Raw genomic sequence first — 13,592 nt, 5'->3', positions numbered from 1 at the left:
GGGCCCGCCCCTTTCACGGTTATCGCTTCTCGGCCTTTTGGCTAAGATCAAGTGTAGTATCTGTTCTTATCAGTTTAATATCTGATACGTCCCCTATCTGGGGACCATATATTAAATGGATTTTTGAGAACGGGGGCCGATTTCGAAGCTTGCTTCCGTCGCCCTATGCATTGACCCGATATGGCAGTATCTTCGGGTACAGTGCACCACCCCCTTACAGGGTTAAAAAGAAAGATTCCTACTTTCATTGCTACCTGCTTGCTGGCTAGCCAGCTAGCCAGCCCTGTGGGCCTTGCTGCTGCAGCCAAAAAACAAAAGGTGGTGCTGCTGCTGCTGCTTCTGCTGCTTCTGCTTGTGTCTGGCCGCTGTTGGAGCGTCCAGGCACAGGACTTCTGCTGCTGCTGACTAAATGGCCTCCTTAATTGGATCATTTGAGTAGCCAGCACACCTGTGCAGGTAGGGCATGACATGATAGGCAGCTGCCTTGATAGCGGGTGGGTGCTGAATGTTCCTAATTGACAAAATAAGATTAATGCTTATGAAGAAATATAAAATCTCATCCCTTCCCCAATATCGCGCCACACCCCTACCCCTTAATTCCCTGGTTGAACTTGATGGACATATGTCTTTTTTCGACCGTACTAACTATGTAACTATGTAACATAACATGGGGGGGGGGGGGGGGGGTCTCCTGGCTGTTCACACAGGTGTGTCATTGCTGTACATTGACCATGCATTGCTTCTGTGGTATTGCAAAGGCAAAGACAAATGCTTCCAGCCATCCATTGCACTAATGGATTGGTCATCAGCTGGCTGTCTATGTCCCGCATCAATATAGACCAAAGTACAGAGGGTTAGGCTATGCTATTGTGCCTACCTGATGCATCAGAAGGTGCGAGGCCCTTGCTAAATTCTGTGCACAGACTTTGAGATCTATACTTTAGACTGTATCTAAACCTGCTCCAACATGGACTGACATTCTGGCCTACTTTCAGCCGATGCGACTTGTCTGTCGCTGAACAGTCGCTTTTTATGTATTCAGCACCTATGTATAATGTTGTAAAAATGCTCTAGAAGCTAAAGTCGCAGAAATGTCACACATATTTGGCCTGCAACTTTCTGTGCGACAAATTCAGACAGGAAAAATCAGTATAAATCCTTAGAAAATTATCCCCCAGTGTCTCCATCTGCTGGCGGTATTGAATAAGCATTGCTGCACTGATGGGGTATGCATTAGACGAAAAAAAAGAAGAAAAAGAAGAATAATACGCCCAGAAAAGAGGCGAAAAGGAGAAAAACGTAAAAAAACGTGAAAAAAAAGTAAGAGGAAGAGAAGGGAAAAAAAGGTGGAAATGGGTTTAAAAGTGATTTCGGCGGAGAAATATATATATATATATATATATATATATATATATATATATATATACGCGCACACACACACATATATATAAACGTATTCTCCGTTGAGATATTGCAGCCGCTGCTGTGTCCAGGCCCAGGAGCCTTAGCACTGTGCTGTGATGTCACTCAATACCACTGACATCACTAGGTGTAAACAACATCTCTCCTTTGCTGTGTATGTGACTATGGAGCTGTTTGGTGATGTCGTCTATTATGGCCTTCATAGAAGCAACAGGAGATTGTTGCATCCATCTAGAACCCTCAGAACTACAGTGCTATGATGTCACTCACTTCCACAGGCCTTGCAGAGTGTAAACAACAACAACCCAGCTTTGTTGTGTATGTAACCATAGGGATTTGTGATGTCACCTAGAACCTTCACAGCAGCGACAGCTTTATGAGGAGCATCAGCACTGCTCTGCCTGAGCAGAACCATCACCGCCATAGGTTGTCAAATAACCCGGATTTAACCCACACAGGTAAGTCCAATGGGGTGCAGGCATGTCCTCTATGCTTACAGCTTCCCGTGGGTGTTGGTTTGATACCGTTTGGGGACAGCCAAGGAGGCATCTGCAGGCAACAAAGGTAGGTGTGTGCTTGTGTGTGTGTTTCCTATGCAGATCCTAAGCCCAGTGTCACATGCAAGTAGGAGGAGTAAGAAGGGTTCCTGGCAAATCCGGGTTATGGATTGCATTTAAAAAGGCCCCGTGGGAGTGCAATGGGCCCCTGTCTTGCTGCTTAGCAATAATGGTATGGGTTTAGGTTCTGCTGTGTGTACTGGTGGTTGACTGCCCCCCAGCCCAGAGTGTGCATGGAAAATTGTCTGGCAGCCTCCCTGACAGCAAGCAGTGATAGTGCCCATGAAGGGGACCTTGTTGGGCCCGCCCCTTTCACGGTTATCGCTTCTCGGCCTTTTGGCTAAGATCAAGTGTAGTATCTGTTCTTATCAGTTTAATATCTGATACGTCCCCTATCTGGGGACCATATATTAAATGGATTTTTGAGAACGGGGGCCGATTTCGAAGCTTGCTTCCGTCGCCCTATGCATTGACCCGATATGGCAGTATCTTCGGGTACAGTGCACCACCCCCTTACAGGGTTAAAAAGAAAGATTCCTACTTTCATTGCTACCTGCTTGCTGGCTAGCCAGCTAGCCAGCCCTGTGGGCCTTGCTGCTGCAGCCAAAAAACAAAAGGTGGTGCTGCTGCTGCTGCTTCTGCTGCTTCTGCTTGTGTCTGGCCGCTGTTGGAGCGTCCAGGCACAGGACTTCTGCTGCTGCTGACTAAATGGCCTCCTTAATTGGATCATTTGAGTAGCCAGCACACCTGTGCAGGTAGGGCATGACATGATAGGCAGCTGCCTTGATAGCGGGTGGGTGCTGAATGTTCCTAATTGACAAAATAAGATTAATGCTTATGAAGAAATATAAAATCTCATCCCTTCCCCAATATCGCGCCACACCCCTACCCCTTAATTCCCTGGTTGAACTTGATGGACATATGTCTTTTTTCGACCGTACTAACTATGTAACTATGTAACATAACATGGGGGGGGGGGGGGGGGGTCTCCTGGCTGTTCACACAGGTGTGTCATTGCTGTACATTGACCATGCATTGCTTCTGTGGTATTGCAAAGGCAAAGACAAATGCTTCCAGCCATCCATTGCACTAATGGATTGGTCATCAGCTGGCTGTCTATGTCCCGCATCAATATAGACCAAAGTACAGAGGGTTAGGCTATGCTATTGTGCACCTACCTGATGCATCAGAAGGTGCGAGGCCCTTGCTAAATTCTGTGCACAGACTTTGAGATCTATACTTTAGACTGTATCTAAACCTGCTCCAACATGGACTGACATTCTGGCCTACTTTCAGCCGATGCGACTTGTCTGTCGCTGAACAGTCGCTTTTTATGTATTCAGCACCTATGTATAATGTTGTAAAAATGCTCTAGAAGCTAAAGTCGCAGAAATGTCACACATATTTGGCCTGCAACTTTCTGTGCGACAAATTCAGACAGGAAAAATCAGTATAAATCCTTAGAAAATTATCCCCCAGTGTCTCCATCTGCTGGCGGTATTGAATAAGCATTGCTGCACTGATGGGGTATGCATTAGACGAAAAAAAAGAAGAAAAAGAAGAATAATACGCCCAGAAAAGAGGCGAAAAGGAGAAAAACGTAAAAAAACGTGAAAAAAAAGTAAGAGGAAGAGAAGGGAAAAAAAGGTGGAAATGGGTTTAAAAGTGATTTCGGCGGAGAATATATATATATATATATATATATATATATATATATATATATACGCGCACACACACACATATATATAAACGTATTCTCCGTTGAGATATTGCAGCCGCTGCTGTGTCCAGGCCCAGGAGCCTTAGCACTGTGCTGTGATGTCACTCAATACCACTGACATCACTAGGTGTAAACAACATCTCTCCTTTGCTGTGTATGTGACTATGGAGCTGTTTGGTGATGTCGTCTATTATGGCCTTCATAGAAGCAACAGGAGATTGTTGCATCCATCTAGAACCCTCAGAACTACAGTGCTATGATGTCACTCACTTCCACAGGCCTTGCAGAGTGTAAACAACAACAACCCAGCTTTGTTGTGTATGTAACCATAGGGATTTGTGATGTCACCTAGAACCTTCACAGCAGCGACAGCTTTATGAGGAGCATCAGCACTGCTCTGCCTGAGCAGAACCATCACCGCCATAGGTTGTCAAATAACCCGGATTTAACCCACACAGGTAAGTCCAATGGGGTGCAGGCATGTCCTCTATGCTTACAGCTTCCCGTGGGTGTTGGTTTGATACCGTTTGGGGACAGCCAAGGAGGCATCTGCAGGCAACAAAGGTAGGTGTGTGCTTGTGTGTGTGTTTCCTATGCAGATCCTAAGCCCAGTGTCACATGCAAGTAGGAGGAGTAAGAAGGGTTCCTGGCAAATCCGGGTTATGGATTGCATTTAAAAAGGCCCCGTGGGAGTGCAATGGGCCCCTGTCTTGCTGCTTAGCAATAATGGTATGGGTTTAGGTTCTGCTGTGTGTACTGGTGGTTGACTGCCCCCCAGCCCAGAGTGTGCATGGAAAATTGTCTGGCAGCCTCCCTGACAGCAAGCAGTGATAGTGCCCATGAAGGGGACCTTGTTGGGCCCGCCCCTTTCACGGTTATCGCTTCTCGGCCTTTTGGCTAAGACCAAGTGTAGTATCTGTTCTTATCAGTTTAATATCTGATACGTCCCCTATCTGGGGACCATATATTAAATGGATTTTTGAGAACGGGGGCCGATTTCGAAGCTTGCTTCCGTCGCCCTATGCATTGACCCGATATGGCAGTATCTTCGGGTACAGTGCACCACCCCCTTACAGGGTTAAAAAGAAAGATTCCTACTTTCATTGCTACCTGCTTGCTGGCTAGCCAGCTAGCCAGCCCTGTGGGCCTTGCTGCTGCAGCCAAAAAACAAAAGGTGGTGCTGCTGCTGCTGCTTCTGCTGCTTCTGCTTGTGTCTGGCCGCTGTTGGAGCGTCCAGGCACAGGACTTCTGCTGCTGCTGACTAAATGGCCTCCTTAATTGGATCATTTGAGTAGCCAGCACACCTGTGCAGGTAGGGCATGACATGATAGGCAGCTGCCTTGATAGCGGGTGGGTGCTGAATGTTCCTAATTGACAAAATAAGATTAATGCTTATGAAGAAATATAAAATCTCATCCCTTCCCCAATATCGCGCCACACCCCTACCCCTTAATTCCCTGGTTGAACTTGATGGACATATGTCTTTTTTCGACCGTACTAACTATGTAACTATGTAACATAACATGGGGGGGGGGGGGGGGTCTCCTGGCTGTTCACACAGGTGTGTCATTGCTGTACATTGACCATGCATTGCTTCTGTGGTATTGCAAAGGCAAAGACAAATGCTTCCAGCCATCCATTGCACTAATGGATTGGTCATCAGCTGGCTGTCTATGTCCCGCATCAATATAGACCAAAGTACAGAGGGTTAGGCTATGCTATTGTGCACCTACCTGATGCATCAGAAGGTGCGAGGCCCTTGCTAAATTCTGTGCACAGACTTTGAGATCTATACTTTAGACTGTATCTAAACCTGCTCCAACATGGACTGACATTCTGGCCTACTTTCAGCCGATGCGACTTGTCTGTCGCTGAACAGTCGCTTTTTATGTATTCAGCACCTATGTATAATGTTGTAAAAATGCTCTAGAAGCTAAAGTCGCAGAAATGTCACACATATTTGGCCTGCAACTTTCTGTGCGACAAATTCAGACAGGAAAAATCAGTATAAATCCTTAGAAAATTATCCCCCAGTGTCTCCATCTGCTGGCGGTATTGAATAAGCATTGCTGCACTGATGGGGTATGCATTAGACGAAAAAAAAGAAGAAAAAGAAGAATAATACGCCCAGAAAAGAGGCGAAAAGGAGAAAAACGTAAAAAAACGTGAAAAAAAAGTAAGAGGAAGAGAAGGGAAAAAAAGGTGGAAATGGGTTTAAAAGTGATTTCGGCGGAGAAATATATATATATATATATATATATATATATATATATATATATATATACGCGCACACACACACATATATATAAACGTATTCTCCGTTGAGATATTGCAGCCGCTGCTGTGTCCAGGCCCAGGAGCCTTAGCACTGTGCTGTGATGTCACTCAATACCACTGACATCACTAGGTGTAAACAACATCTCTCCTTTGCTGTGTATGTGACTATGGAGCTGTTTGGTGATGTCGTCTATTATGGCCTTCATAGAAGCAACAGGAGATTGTTGCATCCATCTAGAACCCTCAGAACTACAGTGCTATGATGTCACTCACTTCCACAGGCCTTGCAGAGTGTAAACAACAACAACCCAGCTTTGTTGTGTATGTAACCATAGGGATTTGTGATGTCACCTAGAACCTTCACAGCAGCGACAGCTTTATGAGGAGCATCAGCACTGCTCTGCCTGAGCAGAACCATCACCGCCATAGGTTGTCAAATAACCCGGATTTAACCCACACAGGTAAGTCCAATGGGGTGCAGGCATGTCCTCTATGCTTACAGCTTCCCGTGGGTGTTGGTTTGATACCGTTTGGGGACAGCCAAGGAGGCATCTGCAGGCAACAAAGGTAGGTGTGTGCTTGTGTGTGTGTTTCCTATGCAGATCCTAAGCCCAGTGTCACATGCAAGTAGGAGGAGTAAGAAGGGTTCCTGGCAAATCCGGGTTATGGATTGCATTTAAAAAGGCCCCGTGGGAGTGCAATGGGCCCCTGTCTTGCTGCTTAGCAATAATGGTATGGGTTTAGGCTCTGCTGTGTGTACTGGTGGTTGACTGCCCCCCAGCCCAGAGTGTGCATGGAAAATTGTCTGGCAGCCTCCCTGACAGCAAGCAGTGATAGTGCCCATGAAGGGGACCTTGTTGGGCCCGCCCCTTTCACGGTTATCGCTTCTCGGCCTTTTGGCTAAGATCAAGTGTAGTATCTGTTCTTATCAGTTTAATATCTGATACGTCCCCTATCTGGGGACCATATATTAAATGGATTTTTGAGAACGGGGGCCGATTTCGAAGCTTGCTTCCGTCGCCCTATGCATTGACCCGATATGGCAGTATCTTCGGGTACAGTGCACCACCCCCTTACAGGGTTAAAAAGAAAGATTCCTACTTTCATTGCTACCTGCTTGCTGGCTAGCCAGCTAGCCAGCCCTGTGGGCCTTGCTGCTGCAGCCAAAAAACAAAAGGTGGTGCTGCTGCTGCTGCTTCTGCTGCTTCTGCTTGTGTCTGGCCGCTGTTGGAGCGTCCAGGCACAGGACTTCTGCTGCTGCTGACTAAATGGCCTCCTTAATTGGATCATTTGAGTAGCCAGCACACCTGTGCAGGTAGGGCATGACATGATAGGCAGCTGCCTTGATAGCGGGTGGGTGCTGAATGTTCCTAATTGACAAAATAAGATTAATGCTTATGAAGAAATATAAAATCTCATCCCTTCCCCAATATCGCGCCACACCCCTACCCCTTAATTCCCTGGTTGAACTTGATGGACATATGTCTTTTTTCGACCGTACTAACTATGTAACTATGTAACATAACATGGGGGGGGGGGGGGGGTCTCCTGGCTGTTCACACAGGTGTGTCATTGCTGTACATTGACCATGCATTGCTTCTGTGGTATTGCAAAGGCAAAGACAAATGCTTCCAGCCATCCATTGCACTAATGGATTGGTCATCAGCTGGCTATCTATGTCCCGCATCAATATAGACCAAAGTACAGAGGGTTAGGCTATGCTATTGTGCACCTACCTGATGCATCAGAAGGTGCGAGGCCCTTGCTAAATTCTGTGCACAGACTTTGAGATCTATACTTTAGACTGTATCTAAACCTGCTCCAACATGGACTGACATTCTGGCCTACTTTCAGCCGATGCGACTTGTCTGTCGCTGAACAGTCGCTTTTTATGTATTCAGCACCTATGTATAATGTTGTAAAAATGCTCTAGAAGCTAAAGTCGCAGAAATGTCACACATATTTGGCCTGCAACTTTCTGTGCGACAAATTCAGACAGGAAAAATCAGTATAAATCCTTAGAAAATTATCCCCCAGTGTCTCCATCTGCTGGCGGTATTGAATAAGCATTGCTGCACTGATGGGGTATGCATTAGACGAAAAAAAAGAAGAAAAAGAAGAATAATACGCCCAGAAAAGAGGCGAAAAGGAGAAAAACGTAAAAAAACGTGAAAAAAAAGTAAGAGGAAGAGAAGGGAAAAAAAGGTGGAAATGGGTTTAAAAGTGATTTTGGCGGAGAAATATATATATATATATATATATATATATATATATATATATATATACGCGCACACACACACATATATATAAACGTATTCTCCGTTGAGATATTGCAGCCGCTGCTGTGTCCAGGCCCAGGAGCCTTAGCACTGTGCTGTGATGTCACTCAATACCACTGACATCACTAGGTGTAAACAACATCTCTCCTTTGCTGTGTATGTGACTATGGAGCTGTTTGGTGATGTCGTCTATTATGGCCTTCATAGAAGCAACAGGAGATTGTTGCATCCATCTAGAACCCTCAGAACTACAGTGCTATGATGTCACTCACTTCCACAGGCCTTGCAGAGTGTAAACAACAACAACCCAGCTTTGTTGTGTATGTAACCATAGGGATTTGTGATGTCACCTAGAACCTTCACAGCAGCGACAGCTTTATGAGGAGCATCAGCACTGCTCTGCCTGAGCAGAACCATCACCGCCATAGGTTGTCAAATAACCCGGATTTAACCCACACAGGTAAGTCCAATGGGGTGCAGGCATGTCCTCTATGCTTACAGCTTCCCGTGGGTGTTGGTTTGATACCGTTTGGGGACAGCCAAGGAGGCATCTGCAGGCAACAAAGGTAGGTGTGTGCTTGTGTGTGTGTTTCCTATGCAGATCCTAAGCCCAGTGTCACATGCAAGTAGGAGGAGTAAGAAGGGTTCCTGGCAAATCCGGGTTATGGATTGCATTTAAAAAGGCCCCGTGGGAGTGCAATGGGCCCCTGTCTTGCTGCTTAGCAATAATGGTATGGGTTTAGGTTCTGCTGTGTGTACTGGTGGTTGACTGCCCCCCAGCCCAGAGTGTGCATGGAAAATTGTCTGGCAGCCTCCCTGACAGCAAGCAGCGATAGTGCCCATGAAGGGGACCTTGTTGGGCCCGCCCCTTTCACGGTTATCGCTTCTCGGCCTTTTGGCTAAGATCAAGTGTAGTATCTGTTCTTATCAGTTTAATATCTGATACGTCCCCTATCTGGGGACCATATATTAAATGGATTTTTGAGAACGGGGGCCGATTTCGAAGCTTGCTTCCGTCGCCCTATGCATTGACCCGATATGGCAGTATCTTCGGGTACAGTGCACCACCCCCTTACAGGGTTAAAAAGAAAGATTCCTACTTTCATTGCTACCTGCTTGCTGGCTAGCCAGCTAGCCAGCCCTGTGGGCCTTGCTGCTGCAGCCAAAAAACAAAAGGTGGTGCTGCTGCTGCTGCTTCTGCTGCTTCTGCTTGTGTCTGGCCGCTGTTGGAGCGTCCAGGCACAGGACTTCTGCTGCTGCTGACTAAATGGCCTCCTTAATTGGATCATTTGAGTAGCCAGCACACCTGTGCAGGTAGGGCATGACATGATAGGCAGCTGCCTTGATAGCGGGTGGGTGCTGAATGTTCCTAATTGACAAAATAAGATTAATGCTTATGAAGAAATATAAAATCTCATCCCTTCCCCAATATCGCGCCACACCCCTACCCCTTAATTCCCTGGTTGAACTTGATGGACATATGTCTTTTTTCGACCGTACTAACTATGTAACTATGTAACATAACATGGGGGGGGGTCTCCTGGCTGTTCACACAGGTGTGTCATTGCTGTACATTGACCATGCATTGCTTCTGTGGTATTGCAAAGGCAAAGACAAATGCTTCCAGCCATCCATTGCACTAATGGATTGGTCATCAGCTGGCTGTCTATGTCCCGCATCAATATAGACCAAAGTACAGAGGGTTAGGCTATGCTATTGTGCACCTACCTGATGCATCAGAAGGTGCGAGGCCCTTGCTAAATTCTGTGCACAGACTTTGAGATCTATACTTTAGACTGTATCTAAACCTGCTCCAACATGGACTGACATTCTGGCCTACTTTCAGCCGATGCGACTTGTCTGTCGCTGAACAGTCGCTTTTTATGTATTCAGCACCTATGTATAATGTTGTAAAAATGCTCTAGAAGCTAAAGTCGCAGAAATGTCACACATATTTGGCCTGCAACTTTCTGTGCGACAAATTCAGACAGGAAAAATCAGTATAAATCCTTAGAAAATTATCCCCCAGTGTCTCCATCTGCTGGCGGTATTGAATAAGCATTGCTGCACTGATGGGGTATGCATTAGACGAAAAAAAAGAAGAAAAAGAAGAATAATACGCCCAGAAAAGAGGCGAAAAGGAGAAAAACGTAAAAAAACGTGAAAAAAAAGTAAGAGGAAGAGAAGGGAAAAAAAGGTGGAAATGGGTTTAAAAGTGATTTCGGCGGAGAATATATATATATATATATATATATATATATATATATATATATATATATACGCGCACACACACACATATATATAAACGTATTCTCCGTTGAGATATTGCAGCCGCTGCTGTGTCCAGGCCCAGGAGCCTTAGCACTGTGCTGTGATGTCACTCAATACCACTGACATCACTAGGTGTAAACAACATCTCTCCTTTGCTGTGTATGTGACTATGGAGCTGTTTGGTGATGTCGTCTATTATGGCCTTCATAGAAGCAACAGGAGATTGTTGCATCCATCTAGAACCCTCAGAACTACAGTGCTATGATGTCACTCACTTCCACAGGCCTTGCAGAGTGTAAACAACAACAACCCAGCTTTGTTGTGTATGTAACCATAGGGATTTGTGATGTCACCTAGAACCTTCACAGCAGCGACAGCTTTATGAGGAGCATCAGCACTGCTCTGCCTGAGCAGAACCATCACCGCCATAGGTTGTCAAATAACCCGGATTTAACCCACACAGGTAAGTCCAATGGGGTGCAGGCATGTCCTCTATGCTTACAGCTTCCCGTGGGTGTTGGTTTGATACCGTTTGGGGACAGCCAAGGAGGCATCTGCAGGCAACAAAGGTAGGTGTGTGCTTGTGTGTGTGTTTCCTATGCAGATCCTAAGCCCAGTGTCACATGCAAGTAGGAGGAGTAAGAAGGGTTCCTGGCAAATCCGGGTTATGGATTGCATTTAAAAAGGCCCCGTGGGAGTGCAATGGGCCCCTGTCTTGCTGCTTAGCAATAATGGTATGGGTTTAGGTTCTGCTGTGTGTACTGGTGGTTGACTGCCCCCCAGCCCAGAGTGTGCATGGAAAATTGTCTGGCAGCCTCCCTGACAGCAAGCAGTGATAGTGCCCATGAAGGGGACCTTGTTGGGCCCGCCCCTTTCACGGTTATCGCTTCTCGGCCTTTTGGCTAAGATCAAGTGTAGTATCTGTTCTTATCAGTTTAATATCTGATACGTCCCCTATCTGGGGACCATATATTAAATGGATTTTTGAGAACGGGGGCCGATTTCGAAGCTTACTTCCGTCGCCCTATGCATTGACCCGATATGGCAGTATCTTCGGGTACAGTGCACCACCCCCTTACAGGGTTAAAAAGAAAGATTCCTACTTTCATTGCTACCTGCTTGCTGGCTAGCCAGCTAGCCAGCCCTGTGGGCCTTGCTGCTGCAGCCAAAAAACAAAAGGTGGTGCTGCTGCTGCTGCTTCTGCTGCTTCTGCTTGTGTCTGGCCGCTGTTGGAGCGTCCAGGCACAGGACTTCTGCTGCTGCTGACTAAATGGCCTCCTTAATTGGATCATTTGAGTAGCCAGCACACCTGTGCAGGTAGGGCATGACATGATAGGCAGCTGCCTTGATAGCGGGTGGGTGCTGAATGTTCCTAATTGACAAAATAAGATTAATGCTTATGAAGAAATATAAAATCTCATCCCTTCCCCAATATCGCGCCACACCCCTACCCCTTAATTCCCTGGTTGAACTTGATGGACATATGTCTTTTTTCGACCGTACTAACTATGTAACTATGTAACATAACATGGGGGGGGGGGGGGGGGTCTCCTGGCTGTTCACACAGGTGTGTCATTGCTGTACATTGACCATGCATTGCTTCTGTGGTATTGCAAAGGCAAAGACAAATGCTTCCAGCCATCCATTGCACTAATGGATTGGTCATCAGCTGGCTGTCTATGTCCCGCATCAATATAGACCAAAGTACAGAGGGTTAGGCTATGCTATTGTGCACCTACCTGATGCATCAGAAGGTGCGAGGCCCTTGCTAAATTCTGTGCACAGACTTTGAGATCTATACTTTAGACTGTATCTAAACCTGCTCCAACATGGACTGACATTCTGGCCTACTTTCAGCCGATGCGACTTGTCTGTCGCTGAACAGTCGCTTTTTATGTATTCAGCACCTATGTATAATGTTGTAAAAATGCTCTAGAAGCTAAAGTCGCAGAAATGTCACACATATTTGGCCTGCAACTTTCTGTGCGACAAATTCAGACAGGAAAAATCAGTATAAATCCTTAGAAAATTATCCCCCAGTGTCTCCATCTGCTGGCGGTATTGAATAAGCATTGCTGCACTGATGGGGTATGCATTAGACGAAAAAAAAGAAGAAAAAGAAGAATAATACGCCCAGAAAAGAGGCGAAAAGGAGAAAAACGTAAAAAAACGTGAAAAAAAAGTAAGAGGAAGAGAAGGGAAAAAAAGGTGGAAATGGGTTTAAAAGTGATTTCGGCGGAGAAATATATATATATATATATATATATATATATATATATATATATATATATACGCGCACACACACACATATATATAAACGTATTCTCCGTTGAGATATTGCAGCCGCTGCTGTGTCCAGGCCCAGGAGCCTTAGCACTGTGCTGTGATGTCACTCAATACCACTGACATCACTAGGTGTAAACAACATCTCTCCTTTGCTGTGTATGTGACTATGGAGCTGTTTGGTGATGTCGTCTATTATGGCCTTCATAGAAGCAACAGGAGATTGTTGCATCCATCTAGAACCCTCAGAACTACAGTGCTATGATGTCACTCACTTCCACAGGCCTTGCAGAGTGTAAACAACAACAACCCAGCTTTGTTGTGTATGTAACCATAGGGATTTGTGATGTCACCTAGAACCTTCACAGCAGCGACAGCTTTATGAGGAGCATCAGCACTGCTCTGCCTGAGCAGAACCATCACCGCCATAGGTTGTCAAATAACCCGGATTTAACCCACACAGGTAAGTCCAATGGGGTGCAGGCATGTCCTCTATGCTTACAGCTTCCCGTGGGTGTTGGTTTGATACCGTTTGGGGACAGCCAAGGAGGCATCTGCAGGCAACAAAGGTAGGTGTGTGCTTGTGTGTGTGTTTCCTATGCAGATCCTAAGCCCAGTGTCACATGCAAGTAGGAGGAGTAAGAAGGGTTCCTGGCAAATCCGGGTTATGGATTGCATTTAAAAAGGCCCCGTGGGAGTGCAATGGGCCCCTGTCTTGCTGCTTAGCAATAATGGTATGGGTTTAGGTTCTGCTGTGTGTACTGGTGGTTGACTGCCCCCCAG

At 46.0% G+C, this 13,592-nt stretch overlaps 6 non-coding genes across 6 annotated transcripts; all 6 read left to right on the top strand.

The window, feature by feature from the left end:
* Positions 1–21: 21 nt before the first annotated feature.
* On the top strand, positions 22–212 carry LOC130340101 (U2 spliceosomal RNA). The gene has a single exon (XR_008880301.1). It is a non-coding gene; the product is annotated as a U2 spliceosomal RNA (small nuclear RNA).
* A 2,087-nt stretch (positions 213–2,299) lies between these two features.
* Positions 2,300–2,490, top strand: LOC130340100 (U2 spliceosomal RNA). Its single transcript, XR_008880300.1, has one exon. It is a non-coding gene; the product is annotated as a U2 spliceosomal RNA (small nuclear RNA).
* Positions 2,491–4,576: 2,086 nt separating this feature from the next.
* On the top strand, positions 4,577–4,767 carry LOC130340077 (U2 spliceosomal RNA). Its single transcript, XR_008880282.1, has one exon. It is a non-coding gene; the product is annotated as a U2 spliceosomal RNA (small nuclear RNA).
* A 2,089-nt stretch (positions 4,768–6,856) lies between these two features.
* Positions 6,857–7,047, top strand: LOC130340099 (U2 spliceosomal RNA). Its single transcript, XR_008880299.1, has one exon. It is a non-coding gene; the product is annotated as a U2 spliceosomal RNA (small nuclear RNA).
* A 2,087-nt stretch (positions 7,048–9,134) lies between these two features.
* On the top strand, positions 9,135–9,325 carry LOC130340098 (U2 spliceosomal RNA). The gene has a single exon (XR_008880298.1). It is a non-coding gene; the product is annotated as a U2 spliceosomal RNA (small nuclear RNA).
* A 2,083-nt stretch (positions 9,326–11,408) lies between these two features.
* On the top strand, positions 11,409–11,599 carry LOC130340081 (U2 spliceosomal RNA). The gene has a single exon (XR_008880285.1). It is a non-coding gene; the product is annotated as a U2 spliceosomal RNA (small nuclear RNA).
* Positions 11,600–13,592: the final 1,993 nt, after the last annotated feature.

This window comes from Hyla sarda, unplaced genomic scaffold (genome assembly GCF_029499605.1).
Source record: "Hyla sarda isolate aHylSar1 unplaced genomic scaffold, aHylSar1.hap1 scaffold_565, whole genome shotgun sequence".
Taxonomy (NCBI): domain Eukaryota; kingdom Metazoa; phylum Chordata; class Amphibia; order Anura; family Hylidae; genus Hyla; species Hyla sarda.
Note: the sequence above shows the minus strand (reverse complement) of the source record. Positions and strands in the feature narration are given on the sequence as shown.